The following is a 16932-nucleotide window of genomic DNA, read 5'->3' as shown; positions in this document are numbered from 1 at the left end:
CATTTTATAGAATAAAATGACAAATATGTAATTTTTTCCATACGAATTTTATTTGACCAGCAACCGGTTTTCGTCGTAACCGACATCATCAGACTGGTCTGATGATGTAGGTTACGACGAAACCCGGTTGCTGGTCAAATAAAATTCATGTGGAAAAAATTACAAAGTTGTTATTTTATTCTACAATCTAAATACGATACATAAAAAATACATCCTGGGTCAAATGAAGGTTTAAAGAATAAATGATAACTAAATTGTAAATATAAATTTGAAAATATTTTTAAATGTTTTATATTTACAATGTTAAGCGACAAAAAATCTTTAAAAAAAATACCTGGAATTACAGGAATTCAGAGATAATTCACGGGAATTCAAAGGTGAAATTCAATAAAATAATTCATTGCGAGCAAATGGTTACATACGATTTTATTCCCAGGGTATCTCAGGATTTACTGAGAACCTCAAATTTGAAGTTAATGATGTCCAATTCAATTTTAATTTGATTCCAAAGTTTACTTAAATTAACAAAAAAAAGGCAATTTCAGCAACTTATTATTTATGTATGATAAATATTGCCGGATTACGTAACTATTTGTATGTATATATTAAGGTTTTAGAAAAGAAAAGAAACTTACTAAGTAACCATCGAGCCGCTTCGGTCATTGGTAGGCAGACAGAATAGAACCCCACACCTCTCCGTCTTTGCAAACATTCTTCGACTCTTCCGCATTCATACATCTCTTCACACGTATGCATTATGAGATCGCTGATCACTTCAACTCCTGACCTGACCACTTTCAAGTATTTGAAATACTTGATTATGACAAGTTTTCCTCTGTCTTCTTCTACTTCTATTTTTATAGTACATACGCCTCATATATCTGTTTTACCGTTATTCCCTCACTCATTCGATCCACACGTCCAAACCATCTTTCTTAATATTATCGATAATGCTTGTGTTAGCCATAAAGACTATATTTATTTCAAATTAACCGATGAATGAAATTGTACTACGTGGAAACTTTCACTCTTCATTAATCACTAAACTTTCATACATAATCAAAATGGTAAACCATCGAAATTACGAATAGGAAATAGCCGAAGAAAAGGTGATATCTTTTTGTACCGGGGTTTTTATTTAAGGTAAGTACTGAATTTCTAATGCAATACAATCGTCAAGAAATTGTTGTTCGGCCTTGCTATGGAGAACGGCTGCGCGCGCATGACAGTGAAATCACGCAACAGAGCGGGAAAATCGAACAAGGTTTTTCCAACATGGCGCCATGACTGCCTGCCGCAACGATCCGCTACAGTGTAGTATTATTCAGAATTAATCGTCAGCTCGGTGTGAGGAATTCCAATGAAAGTTACGTATTATAATGAAGTTAATTATCAATATCAATGCAAAACGCGCATGCGGGAATATTTTATAAACAATAGTAATATTATACCTATAAATAATAATATCGAATGAGACAATAATAAGATAGAATGAAATATACAACAAGTTAATGTACATGGTGGCTACCTAAAAAACTTTCAGCGCTTCAAACGCATCTCCTGGAAAGTAGTCGAATAAGTATATCGTCAAATAAGTATATCGTCAAATAAGTATAATATTATAAGCACCTTTTCGACCTGTAAGTAAATTACAAAATAAAATGGCGCGTCATCCGGTCTGCCTAGTGACTTCCGGTGGGAGCGAAATTAGAAAGACATGGGTTTCTTCATTCAAGAAAAATTCAAGATCTTAGTTTTTCTCGGTGGTATTATAGTGACGTTACATTATCTCCTATCTATAGAAATCACCTTATGAATATGATCGTCCATCATTTTATTTACCACATTTATTAAAAGATCTAGAAGGGTAAAATAGCTAATGTAGATTTCGATCGAAAATGACATTACTGGAACGTTCTGAACCAAGTTTTCTTTTATTAATAATATTCTAGAATGTTCATGTGTCAACCATTAAAAACCTATTCTCCTTGTCTATTTATTTTACGAAATTTTGCAGGTGATGATGATCATTATTTTGTGTTGATTTATTTTAAGTTCCAATGAAAACCGAATTAGAGACGAGAATCTTTAATTCAAAATATCAACACTTTAAAATATCGATGTAAATGAACGTAGAAGCCAAGGCAGAAAGAAAAATTGTGGTGTAAAAACCGACCCTATCATTAGTTGTCTCGAAAATAGTGACCGTTGAAAAACGGAACCAAAATTCTGAATCTGGCGCCTTGTATTTGGAAAAAATACGAATGAAAAAGTTTATTTTATTATTTTCTACATTTTTTCGCTGCGCAATATAGAAATAAAACCTTGTTATAAACAATAAACATACTTTTCCATTATAATTTCCGAGAATATTTGCGAAATTATACGAAGTTGAGTTGTACGTAATAAAACTCAGTATAAAAATGATAAAACTAGACTTTAGTATAGTCTCGACGCTGCCATTTTGTAGTAAGTTCAGAGCTGTGCATCGCAATGTCTCATCCTTGCATTTGACTTCTGAAATATTACTATCGGTGAGTTTAACCTTTTTAACTGGTGGCTTTGCTTTAAGAGCTAATTTAATATTCCGAAAGGTCACTTTGTAGCAGTTGCGGTCTACCGCATGCTGGTAGGAAATGTGAAGCGTTCTAGAACAGTCGACGTTCCTTGTTTCTACGGAGTCGGAGGCACTTCACCAAAAATTTATTATATTTCTAAATAATGTTTGAAAGGCTGTATGTGTTTTTACTCTAAGCAGTTATTTTAGCACCGAGTTTTTTTTTTAATGAATATAGGACAGATACGACATGCGTGAGAATACTCGACATAAAGTCGAATTACACAACTAGCGACGGTGTCAATCACAGGTGTCCAAGTACAGAACTTTGAGGAAAAATCAATATGAATATTGAAATGATGTTCTTGTAGTTTCTGTAATATGGTTTCTCTGTAATATAATTTTCACGAGAACGAAGAAGCGGAGAACGTCCAGAAAGTAAACTTCCGAAATTTGAGATAATATAGATGGTTGTCAATCATGGGTAGAATGGTGAATGTCACACGTGCATAAAGTGATCACTTAAACCAGCCAGTCGTAAGCCTTTTAAATACCCAGACTTCAGTTTTATTTATTTCTGTTGAGATATCAATATAAAATAACCCTGATTTGTGAACAAAGATTTGGACACACTCAAAACATTTAAAAATAGGTTATGTTAATGACGCGTCAATCCGGTGTGGTGGTCAGTCGGATGTGGTAATCCTGCGTTCCATTGGCTGCGGACAGTGGCGTGCACGGAGTTTTTAACCAGGGTAGGCAGTAGAGTAGGGTAGTAAGATACGGTAGGCAATACTTAATAAGGCATAGTAGGCGCTGGTCGTGTTTCTATATGGAACGCGAGTAATCCAATGTAGGCACTGCTTTTTTTTCTTCAGGGATGGACATGTCCATCTCTGAAGATGATAATTGTAATGTTATGGACGGACGCGTCGCGTGCGCGATGACCGCGAAGACACTTGGTGATCAGCGTACGCGTGCACTTGATGACGTCCACATTAAACAGGACACTTTAGTCCCCTTTTTGTCAGGAGGCAGGTTGGACTGAAGCGAGTATTAATTAAAACACGGTATTGACTATTTATATATTTGTTTATTTAAAAACAACAATACGACAGTCAATACTCATGTGCTTCCAAACAGCTCTGTTAAGTTATGTTACACCCGACTCTCACAAAATACCAAATTAGACTATGTTAAAAAGCCCTCTTCCTTTAGGATAGGGAATCATAAAATGCTGTACTGATTTATGATGGCCATGGGAACGCATCTAAAGCCGGACAACACGTGACGAGTCCCTCGACTTTCTAAAAAGTACAATAAAAGTGGGAATGAGAAATGGCAGGGCCATTACATAATGTCTATGTCGAAACAGGTTAGAGATAAGTGCCAAAAATAAAAGTGGTTAAAAACGATATTCGAGTTTTATTTTATAAAAATAATTATTTACTAACTTGGGTACTATCTGTACTCAGTCTGGTTAAACGGAAAAGAAAGAAAAAGGCGCTTATTTTGCGCTGTGATAAAATTTCAAAGCAATCGGAGAATAACTTCAGGAGTTTCAAGATTATGAGAAAACGAACATTTACATTTTTATTAATAAGAATCTGGATCCCATGACTAATTGCATTACTTTTATAACATTTACGATCAAGTTAACACCATTGAACCGGCACGGTGCCCTATACACCAATCTGGGTTCGGATCAACTGTCATATCATCGCATGATGTTTATAACATGTTTATACATATTACAGATGACAAAGAAAAAATAATTTAAGTACATATGACTTTAAAAATACTACTCACATATTTATGTGTATAAATACAAAGTTCGTAAGTAGGTTATTGTTTAACGATAACTACATACCATGCGCCAAATAAAATTTTAACATAAAAACGTCAAATTGACAGAGATGACAGATAAATGTCAGCCAATTGCTTCATTAATTTCCAAATAACGAATAATTGCTATAGCGAAAAACTGGATCGGCTGTGGAAGGTGGTTTAGTCATATCAAAGGACTATACCTAAACCTTACTAACAATTTTGGCGTTTCCTCATAATAACAGGCAGATAAGATATTCGTTTTACGTAGATAGCATACATTGAGCCACGATTCTCACTTTAAAAAACTTTCCACGCCTCTCTGTCATGTCTCGCGAGGGCGCCAATAAAATTGTAAGTTTTTATTATTCGACTTTTAAGGCGTTCACTTACAACTTTATGAGGCCGAGATGGTTTATTGATCCTTTTCCATATGTATTTCTACCTAGAATATACAATACCATTGTCTATTATTATACCACTATATTTATAGCAAAAGGCAACTTTTTATACTTTAGTTTTTCCTTTGTAGTCTTGTATCTATTAATTTATGATGAAGCTATTTTCATCTACGTTCATCACATAAATAATAAAGTCGTATCTAGAGAAAAACTAAAAATGAGTTATTGAGGAATTAATTATAAGTTCCCATCGAAATGAACCTTCTTTTGACATAATAAAAAAGAATCGATTTTTTAATAACACCTAAAGCGCGATGGCCTCAAACAAAACGCGCCCAGCGGTGGTGGGTCTGATCTGACCCAGTACAGAAATCGCCTTTTAGGCGTTTTTCGTCGGGTTTTTATATTTTATATATTATTCAAAATAGCCTACATAGCAATAGGATAATGTGTCATAAGTTTTGTATGAGAATTTTTAAGTTTTTGATAGTTTTGAAATTAAATTATCCAAGCGCATTATTTTACATCCAAACGCGACAGCGCGCTGCGCAAGCGCTGCGGCTCACTACCACAGACTAACTAATTTATATACTCGCTACTACCGCGGAGCATGTCACACGCGCATGTAGCATGGTTGGCAATAAAGCAGTGATTGTAAACATTTTTATTTTTACTGAATTCAAATAATTTGTGTTTTTAATTTTATAACTATATTTTAAGTCAACATCATAACAGATAGAATTATTAACAAAATGCAACTAAGTAATTATCTTCAAATATAAAACGTGGCAGTTAGCTCCAAAAACCACAAAATGATTCTAGGATTTTGAGTTAATGTTTCAAGATAAATTTTTGTCCATAATGCAATTAAAATTCATTTTAAATACAGTGAAAATATTTAAATTTTCATTGAAAAATATATACGGAATTGCCCAAAATGGTGTAAATATTCATTTAAAGTTCGCCATTTCTTACATAAACATTTTGCGGGTTTTAGAAATTATGAATACAATTTTGTACGAAACCAAATAAAACTAATTATTATAAAAATTTTATATACAAGTTCGTTAGACATAATAGGTATGATATTTAATTTTATTTTTGACCAATAAATTATTACCAAAAAATAAGAGGACAATCGGTACTTTTCTTGTTGAAATCGATGTTTTTATCACTTACTGACATTTCTTATAAAACCACGTTTTCCGTTGCACTTTCAAATTCTGAATCTAAGGTTTTTGAATTCTAAATCACTGTCATCTGCACTATTCTCTCACTTTCCTTCCACTTTTAGAACTGTCCAAAAGTCGTTCAATCTCGTCATGAGATAATTATTTTTTTCCTGCCATTGTGGTAAAGTGTCGAAAAGATTTTAAAAAAATAAAACTATAAATCGTTCAAATATAAAACAGTTTATTGTGAAGGTCTGTGTTTTGTAATATTAATATTTTTTAAATGTAGATTTACCTTATAGTCTATATATATATGATATTTAATCCGTCATACAAGTAAACAAATAAATCAGTTAAAAACAAATATAAAAAAAAACAATAAACGGAAACAATCGCCAAAGATTGACAATGTATGCTTTTGTTTTTGGGATTTCAAAATCACGGCAGACGGCACACTAACACATTGATAGCGAACAACTGACCTTACTCAATATGATTTTTGATATTTTATTTTTTCTTTTTTTTTAAATAACTCATTTGAATCTGGTCCAATAATTTTCGTTTGTATCTCAATTTGTAGGTAATTTTTTGAAGAACGATTACACTCTAGGAAAACGACGTAAACAAATTACCTATTACGTAATCAATAATTTTCCGCGATGGTGGGTCTGACCAGACCCACCATCGCAGAGGAGGTGATAATCTGGATTCAAATTTATTGTTAAAAAATACAACCATAAACTCGTAAATATTACATTCTTCAATTAATTTGCCGCTAATTTGTCGAATCGTTCTTCTGTCATATGGCGATTCTTCAGATCCGACTTTATTGGTTGAATGTTTCAATTTTGTTCCAGTTCGTTTTTCTAGATTCCACAATATCAAATCATAATATAATAGTAGGTATATATATTCTGCTTGTGTAACACTACTTATTACTTTTATAAATCAGTGCCTTCGCTAGCCAAGAACATAAACAAAAAAATCAAAACATCTTTTGAAATTTTAAGCAAAACCTCCCAGGATTTTAAAGTTTCTTCACGAAATAAATTACAAAACGCTACAAATTATTCAGGCCTTGGCTAGATGACTACTACTCTCTTCATGATTTGGTACTAAAATACCTGTTCCGGGAATTTGTATAAAAACGTGATATTGGTTTTAAAATTCGACCCAAAAGATATACCCATGTGAAGTTTGTATTCACAGCGAGTAGATAATATGGTGTTCTTCAAAGTCGTTAGGATTCCATACAAATGCTAGAGGTTCAGTCCGCACAATGCAAACTTTTATTAAAATTGCCATATAAAATTCGCAGTATAGCAAAAGTTACAAAGTTTTTATATTACTGTATTTGTTTTGTCGCGTAATGAAAATATCATTTTTGCTAAGTGGTAGTATAATAGATCGTAAAACCGCCTGGCCCCCGCGCATAGGGCAGCTCGGCTTGCTATCTACCTGAGTTTATACGCCTGCGCAAGCACCGCCAGCCAGCGCGCAGCGGTTGTATCTCGTATCCAATGACGACATGCTAAACTCTGTTCGATACAAAGTTGCTAAAATTTACTACAAAACTTTTATACGAGTATTATCAGAATTTTTACGTCAAAGCTTATTTATATTGTGGAAAGAGAAAAAGCAAGCAGGTATTTTGTAGCTCAAATTTAGTAAAAAAAGTTAAATTGTTTTATGTCTTTCACTAGGTACGATTTTAAATTTGAGATTTTTTTCAGCGAATGTTTTCAAAAGAACTCTTTTTTTTATTTAAAAATAATTATTATGTGTCGGGTTGCGGTCCTGCAGTTTGTATCCGCGAAACTAACCACGGGACTACAATCCGACACGTATTTTCGTAAAATATTACCTCAAGGGCGCTTCTTACTTTATTCAAATCACTTTACACTTTTATGTAAAACCTTTACTTTTTAATCTCAATCTAATTTATATAAAAAAAAATATATACAGCATTTTGAGTGTGTCCAAATACTTGTTCACAAATATCGATTATCTCTAATTATAGGAGTTATATTTAAAATATGTATTAAAAAAAAGCTTCTTCATCTCACCAATAGATATCTCAAGTGAAATTCTAGTGATTCAAGTAGGTACAATGTTTCGTAATTGGATCATTAAGAATTATTAAGAATTTGAGTAGTGTGGTTGTCAATCATGGGTAGAATTGGTGAATGTAACAGGTATGTAAAGTGATCACTCAAACCAGCCTGTGACGGTCGTAAGCCCCGTAAATGCCCAGACTTTCATATTCTTATAAGTGTTTTTAAACAACATTTTGATTGTGTCCAAATACTTGTTCACAAATCAGGATTATCTCCAACAATAGGAGTTATTTTTCATATTATTTTTTGACATCTCATCAAAGATGGAGAAGAATACGGAAGTCTGGGTATTTAAAAAATAAGTGTTTATAAAAGTTACAGTCAAGAATAAGTGTTTATAAAAGTTGTATTACACAAAATAATCAATGGACGACAAGGAGAGTGCTTTATTACCATAAAGTTATCAATGCTTTTAATATACAAAATATTCCATATAAGATGTCAAAAAATAATATGAAAGAAATAAATATTAAAGTACAGAATTATATATTTCGAACGTGCTATATGATTCACGAAAGCATTGGACCGAGCCCCACGAAATAAAGCCCCACACACACGCAGGGACGAGGGACGGGCGGTCGGTATACGGGTTACCATACACTCGCACTCGGCACAGCACACAGCCGCGCGGCGTACTGTGTATAGCCCCCGCTCGCTCGCAGCTCCGGCACTTCGACAGCGCTGCGGTTCAACATCCAACGACCGATGTTTAGGTCATCTCGCCAAGCGCTGAACCAACAGCAACGAAAATATTTTGAAGCATTTTAATCCCCGAATATTTTGTTCGAACAAAGAATTATATTTGCACAAAAATACAGAGTAATATTAAGTTGAAACACTGATTTTTGGGGTCTACTAAGCTGTATATTTTATTACAAAATACATTTAAAAAATCTTGACTATTGTTTTGCCTTGTTAGAGCATTATCAAACTACTGCAACAACAGTAGTACTGCTAACTGTTTGATAATGCCCTAATAGGCAATACAATTGTTACGAATTTTATACGAGTATATGTTTGATAGGTGTTTGATAGATGTTCGAATGATGAATTAAGGAAAGAATGCAAGGCTGAGATAAGCATTATCCATAAAATAAAATAAAACGTGTCGAGATGGTTTGGAGATGTGGAACCTATAAGTAAGGAAAGGAACGGTTAAACAAATTTATGAGGCGAATGTAGTTTGAAAAAGTAGCGGAAGAAGACCGAGGAAAACTTGGCACAATCAGGTTTGTCAAATACATGAGAGCGGCCGGGTCAGGAGTCGTAATAATCGGGTATGTATGAGGAGATGCATGAATGTAGAAGAGGCGAAGAATGTTTGCAAAGACAGAATGGTGTGGCTTTTGATTCTCTCTGCCTACCCCTGCGGGAAGCAGCGTGATGGTTAGTTAGTTAGTATATATTTTTTATGTACAACTAAGTAGGCAGATCCAAATAATCAGTGTTTGATTTTAAAATCTAGTATATAAATTATGGAGTTCTACAAATTAAACGCCAAATCAATAAATAATATGTATAATACGAGTATATATATACGAAAAAAATACACTAACGGGCATGTAACTTTACTATAATATAATATTTTTTGTATATTAAAAGCATTATTAACTTTGTGGTATGGTAATATAACACTTCTTATCAAAGTGGTATTACACAAAGTGAACGATGAATGATAAGGAGAGGATGAATGTTATAATAATAAATATTATAACATTCATCCTCTCCTTATCTTTATATTAAATATAACACACATCAAAAAGAAAAGATTAATAAGGAGTTATTTAAAGCGGTATGGACATGTGGAGCGAATGGATAACGAGAGAATGACTAAGAAAATATATGTGGCAAATGTGAGCGGGAGAACGGAACGAAGATGGCCGAAAAAGACTTGGCACGATCAGATCAGAGCCTCAAATCTGGTGGTGTCATAAGTCTGCGTAATCGGAGGGTATGTATGACTAGATTTATGTATGTGAAGGAAGCGAGGAGTGTATGTCAAGACACAAGAGTGTGGCGTTTCATCCTCTCTGCCTACCCCTTCGGCGAAACGGCGTGATGGTAGTATTAGTAGTAGTAAGAGCACACATAAATACTTCCGCTTGTCCGCCTCCATAATAATTACAGTAGTTCTCTTTCGTTGAAGGGGTCTCGGGTTCGATTCCCGGTGAGGTCAAAATTCGTTACGTTTTAGTGATTTTCATGTCTAAATTTGACAGTTTAAAAAAGTGATACGTAAACTCTGTGATTACCAAAATTCGATATATCGGCTTTCAGTACTCCAGCGAGAAACGAGAAATGTCATGATTTAAATAAAATGACTAAATATTTACTAGATCTAATTTAGATTTGTGCTTCCAATCTTATATACAGTTATGGCATTAGTTACAGTTTTCTTCGAAAGTTTTACCTCGAACAGTGCATTTCGTGTATTTTTTTAATGATTTTAAAGGAAAAGACTTTATTTGAAATATAACGTGTAATATAATAGTAATAACCATCACCTAATATTAAGGGGACTCGTTCACATAACATTTATCCGCCTCTATAGTTTAGTGGTAAATTTTAAAACAATAATAAATCAATCTGCGCATGCGAATTGTGCGATACACCAATACCTCGCTTTACGGCTTAGATACGTTCCACGAAACTTGGCCGCAAAGCGAAAAGCCGTATAAGGAATCAATTATTCTAATACAAATTCAATGGGATCGGTTCCAAATTTGTTAAATATGTAACTTGGTTTATCATTCAAAATGCATTTTACCTTTTCATTTCATTTAAATCAAAAATACATACATAACAAATAAGAAGTACATACATTTGTACATAAAACAATAACGGACTCCAAAAACCAACAAAAAAACATGCTACATAAAATATTGTGTACATACATTTTTTTTAAATGGCTTTAATCTGAAGATGATGAAGAAATGCTAACCTGCAGATCACTGTCGTCATCATTTTTCGCTGGTAAGGATGGGCCTGGTTTAAAAAAATATCCAACGTTGTTTGTCTTGCCTTCTTGTCTATTTCGTTCTTCAGTGAAGATATATCGCTATCGATTTTTTTGCCGTTATAGCGAAACATTTTAGGCCGTAAATCGAAAACGTGCCTTAATTGAAGAGGGCCGTTATAGCGAAATGCCGTATAAAGAGCGGCCGTATAACGAGGTATGGGTGTATTCATCTTTTCAGGGTTTAAATGGCGTCAAAAACTGGACTCTTACCCGAGTTGCCGCAAAGAAGATTGAGGCATTCGACATGTGGTGCTATTGAAAAATACTCAAAATATCGTGGGTTGGGAGAGTTGAAAACGTTTGAAGAGTTCGAAGATGTTTAAAGAGGCATGGTGAAAAAAGAGATATTATAGGTAGTATAAAGCAAAGGAAACAAAGTATTCAATTTGACCGTTTTACGAAAGGAGAGAAATACGACATAGTATGTACATGACAAAGTCGACAGTAAACGTAGTAGAGGAAGAAGACGTTTATCCTGCCTTAAAAACTTGAGAGTATAACACCACTATAGCAGTCAGAGCGGTTACAAAGTAAAAATTGCTATGTTTGTGTCAACCTTCAACGTAGAGTAGAAAAATAATAAGAATTATTGATTAGAAGCCCTCATAAATCTCAGACAAAAAGAGTGCGTCACACTTTAAACATTATTTTCTAACGATGTTTTCTTTGATTTTTAAGGAGGTTTATACAACGACTTAAAAACCATTTTAAACCAAATTAAGAAAAGAGAACACCTCATAATCTAAAAATATTTCCGTAACAGACAGTTATTTCTTTCGAATATTTATAAAATTAAATTACTGTTTTTTTATAAAAGGAAGGTGAAAGCATTCATTAAATTTTATAAGCTTTTATCATCCCTAAAGCATGAATCTGCATAGGGAAAATTAATCAAACTAAATTTTCTGACGTTACAGAGGGGTGCAATATAATGTATACGGAAGGGTGTTTCAGGAAGGGAGACTGCGGCGTTCCTCGTCGGGGTACAATTTACAGGATATTGGGGTAGGTATGGGATAGTGCAGATAAAGCTGGTCGGATCTAAAAAACGCATCTAACTTGGTTTTTGAGGGTCCATAAAAACGCCTAACCAGAACGATTCGTATTTTTATGTTATCCTATTTTAGTTGGAATCGATTTATAGTATTTTTATTGATTGATTTGGCGTTTAATTTATAGGGCTCCATTTTAATTTATGTATTAATTTTTTTATCAAACACTGATTTTTTGAGTCCACTAAGTGGTATTTTATAAAAAAAAACAAATCAAAATTATGAAAGTGACAATTGTTTCGCCTAGTTATGGCATTTTCATTCGTTTGATTAAAAAATCTATGTTTGATGTTTGAAGGGCGCCTAAAATTTTCCTTTTTTACTATATCTTATGCTATGCACTAAATGTATAAGCTTAATTTGATCATATGCGGTGTTTTATGAGCCGTACATAGATTAAAGTAGTTTAGATATTTGAGAATAAAGAGTACGATTTGATTTTAAGTACATAATGTAGTGAAAACTTACATTTTTCATATATATGTATGTGTGTGTAACTTATGGCGAATACTGGTAAAAAATCTGTATTGGTAATTCTAGTTATAAAACAAAAACTTTTCTACATTATGTTATATTCCTCAGCAGTTTCCTATTCTCTAACGTCCAGACTTTTAGTAAAAAAATAGTTTAAAACTATGGTTCTCATATTCGTGATATCGCTCACTCCTTTCAAGAACGTCATAAATCAAAATACTTGATTTTTCAGGAGAGCGTTTTCAATGTTAAATATTATAATACAATGTATTAAAAATAAATATGAAGCCACTTTTTGAACTTTTTACTGTGCAACAGATCTTTTTAGGTAAAGTCTGAAGGTTTTTTCTCCATTTGAAAAAAAATTAATATATTTTAAAAACAATTGAACAATACCTTTTCTTCAAAATGCAAAAACAACACTTTCTGCCCTGTAGCGGGTAAATATTAAGTTAAAAATATACCGCTTTTGCTGGGATATAGTACATTTTCTGGGCATTCCGAAAACATGTACAACTGAAAATTGTCAATTTTTGATTTATGACGTTCTTGAAAGGAGTGAGCGATATATGCCAGGAATATAAAACATATATTCTCTATTTCAAATCATATGCAAGTTTTGTAGATTTTTGTCCCAGTAAACATTTAGTATTTTATGGCCGGTTGGTACTTTCAAAGTGAAATGTAAGTAGGTACTAACTTTTATAATTTAATTCACCCTTCACTTCTTTTGTGTCGAACTTATTACATTTCCTCTAACCACATGCTCTAGTGACTTGATAAAATGGTATTTTGAATTTTATAAATAAAAATATAGTTAAGGTATGTATTCTAAGGCAAAATAATTACGTGATGCAAATTTTTAACAAAGAATTAAAAAATGGTTTTAACAGAATTTTTCAGGAACATATTGTGTAGAATTAACGAATACAGATGTAAAATGCATAATTTTATATAATTATAAATATAATGTTATAATATCAGTCATGTCAGTAATGTTATAATATTGTCAGTAAATTAAATCAAAATGAAAAATAAATATCGTCTACGCAGAAAAGCAAACTGCTGCAACCTTGCCCATAGCCACTCTAGTTTTAAAAAGGTTACGCAAGATCAATTATCGGGATAGATCGGGATAAATTATTTGAAATATAGAGTCATACATTTTATTGAAATGCAATATTTTTTATTACAGAAGCACGTGACATGATAAGGTTGACGTGGAAAAAATACTGGTACTGCATGAAAATCTAATAACCGTTTTTTTAAATATATCAATTAAAGGTATTTCATTTAAACACATCGAAACGTAGTAAATATTTTCAAAGATGTTTCTTTTGTCCTGAGCTTTTACTCACGATTGATAAATTTGGAGCATTATACCGTAAACATTTAGAAAAATATTACCTTGATTCAAATAACTATTCAAAACACATTATAATTATTAAAGTAAATTACATGCTGTTAATATTGATAAATTTGAAGAGATTTTTGGGTTTTTAATGTAGTAGTAACTTAATTTGGATTCATTGTTATCATTTTGTTAAGGCATTCTTTAATCAAATTTTATAAATATGTATACGATTTATAAGCATTTTGCTGTTTTTTTCTGGGAGGAAAACCTATTGCTTGGTAAATTACAGATGTAGAGTCGACTAGAAAGGACTAAGAACTACGTCACTACATGTCATTCTTTGGACTTGGCTAACGAACTGACGAGCAGATTCAAAATGCCAGTCGTTGGAAATTAAGGGTCAGAAATCAAATGGTCAGAAATCAAATTAAGGTTATCTTACGTAATTAAAGCGTTAATTCCGTATGGAATCCCAGCTCACGAATGATTCATCTGAAACTTTGACATGTAATATGTGGAGGTCCTCACCAAAACGTTACATTTCCATTATAAACGATTTTAAGTAATCATGAATTGTAGCGCATAATTTTTTTTGGTTTTGGTGCGATTTAATGTTTTCATATTGGTTTAACACAAGATTGGTCACGTGTTGTCCCCACTTTTATTAAGATTTCAATAAAATACAGTAAACAGAACAGGTCTGCATTTAAAGCTTTTTGTGCAATATTGGAAATGTAACTTTTTGGTGAGGACCTCCAAATCTGAAATAAATACTTTCATTTTCTACGATTTTGGTTTCTTGGGTATGACAATAATATTAATTTAGAATAATTTATTTAGAGCCATTTTCGTAAAATACTTCCTGAAAGGTGTTTCACTTTTATTGAATTAAGGAGAAAAGAAAATTTAAGAAATGATTTCGTTTTATACCGATTCGAGTCGTTGTTTGATAGACCCGTAAATTTACTGTTGTAATAATCTTCTGTAGATACTACAAGTACATTTATCAATTAAAGGGCAGTATTAACTGTCGAATTCTTGAGAATGCTCTTAATTTGTCTTAGCTGATAAAAATATATGCTTCTTATTTTGTTGATTTGAGTCTCGGGAGAGAGATCAGAATTTAAGAACACGCCAAGCTCCTTAACTCTGAAATGGTACTCCTCGTATGGGTAGTGTCGTGTTATAAATTAAATTGTCGTTCGACTGTGGCTATACATAGTTGTTCGGTTTTGGAAGAGTTCAAAGTCGATTTAAACAAAGTTAACAATAAAAGTTGACCACATCATACGCCATAAAAATATGTACTTTTTTAACGATTCGGATTTTTCTACATGAAAACGATTAGGTCTGGGGATTCACAGGATTTACAACCTGTCATTCATGATTTAAGTGATCACTTGTACCGTCTATAACATTCGCCGTTTTTTCATGATTTGATTGTTTCTAAAATAACAAAAAAATGTACATACCATTGATTTTTTTATTTGATTTACCAAGTAGCTTGAGAGTAATGATGCGCAATTGAGTGATGACTAAAAATGAAATAAGAAGAATCTCAGCATTAAATATGGAGCATTTTTTTTTGTTGAAAAACATGTTTATTCAAAACCGGTTAATTATCATTTCCGCGAAATGATAACATTTTCATAGCGCGATTCCGGGGGGGATTCTTACGTACTGCTACAGTGCTACATGGTCGACGCATTCCGACATTCTGAGCAAATTCCGAGACCGGGACGAATAATAAATTTATTTCAATCGGCCGTCGTAAGATGGTCCGGGGGAGGGTGCGGGGGGGATCAGCATTGGGCGGGGGTGTTCGGCGGCGGGAAGGGGGGAGGGGTTAGCCGCTGATAACAGTCAGCTGTTCGATGCGGAACTACAAAGTACGAAAGTACCTACCCACCGCCTAACGTGCGTGTGTATAGGTACTATGTACAGCCACTGGGTAGGTATATAGCCGCCACCTGTCAAGTAATGCACCGCGCACGTGGTTCCCGATAGTAAACAAAAAGTTCAACCAATCGCGAGCGCCGGGGACAGGGGAGGTCATTCATTCAAGAATATATTATATTTTTGCTCGTCGTTTTTACGTAAATTGTGCCTCGATGTCTCACGGGCGAGACGCGTGACTCAAGATTTATCGGCAAGATGATTTGAATCATTATTATTCGTGTTTAGTCATACTCTCAGTCATAGGCGCTTGTTTGAGATTTAAGTCAATTGACAATAGAATTACGTTTTTTTTCTTCCGAAATAATCAATATGAAATACTAGGCACATTTAGTTTTATTGAAGACAAATAATTAAAATTATTTACATTTTTTTATGTGAAAAAATAAAATACAGCCATTTATAAAAACGATCAAAATAACTAATTGTAAATAAAGACCACGTGTCCTTTAGTGCATTTTGACAAAATCGAAGTAAAAAACATTTAAGGATAATAACTGAACATAATTTTTTTAATCGTTTAGCAAAATATATTTGACTTATTATTTTCGCCTTTAAAAATTTATTTCAACATATAACAGACACAAAAATACATGATCCGTATTTTAAGACGTGGATAAAATCGTATCACACAATACTTATTGTACCTGTATATACAGCGACGATATATTATAGAATAAAATGAATATCTTTAAAATATTCTGTGAATTTGAATATTTTTTACGACGATTTGCGTAGCGATTTGAGATTACGAAGAAATTATGTTTCTTTTTCGGAAAATGTTCAATTCGAAAAATCGATCGTGTACGTGGTATATAATATTGTGTATGGGTTTTATGTACTCGTAATCCCGAAAGTGGAAAACACCCGTATGCTGGTAGCCTTAATAAAAAACGAAAATTATAAAATAAAATAACAACTACAATGTAGTCTTTTCCACATGAATTTTGTTTGACCAGCAACCGGGTTTCGTCGTAAACGACATCAGACTGTGTTTGAAATC

The sequence above is a fragment of the Brachycentrus maculatus genome, unplaced genomic scaffold (assembly GCF_059751285.1).
Source record: "Brachycentrus maculatus isolate JH-2025_06_01 unplaced genomic scaffold, ASM5975128v1 h1tg000269l, whole genome shotgun sequence".
Taxonomy (NCBI): domain Eukaryota; kingdom Metazoa; phylum Arthropoda; class Insecta; order Trichoptera; family Brachycentridae; genus Brachycentrus; species Brachycentrus maculatus.
This window is presented reverse-complemented; position numbering follows the sequence as displayed.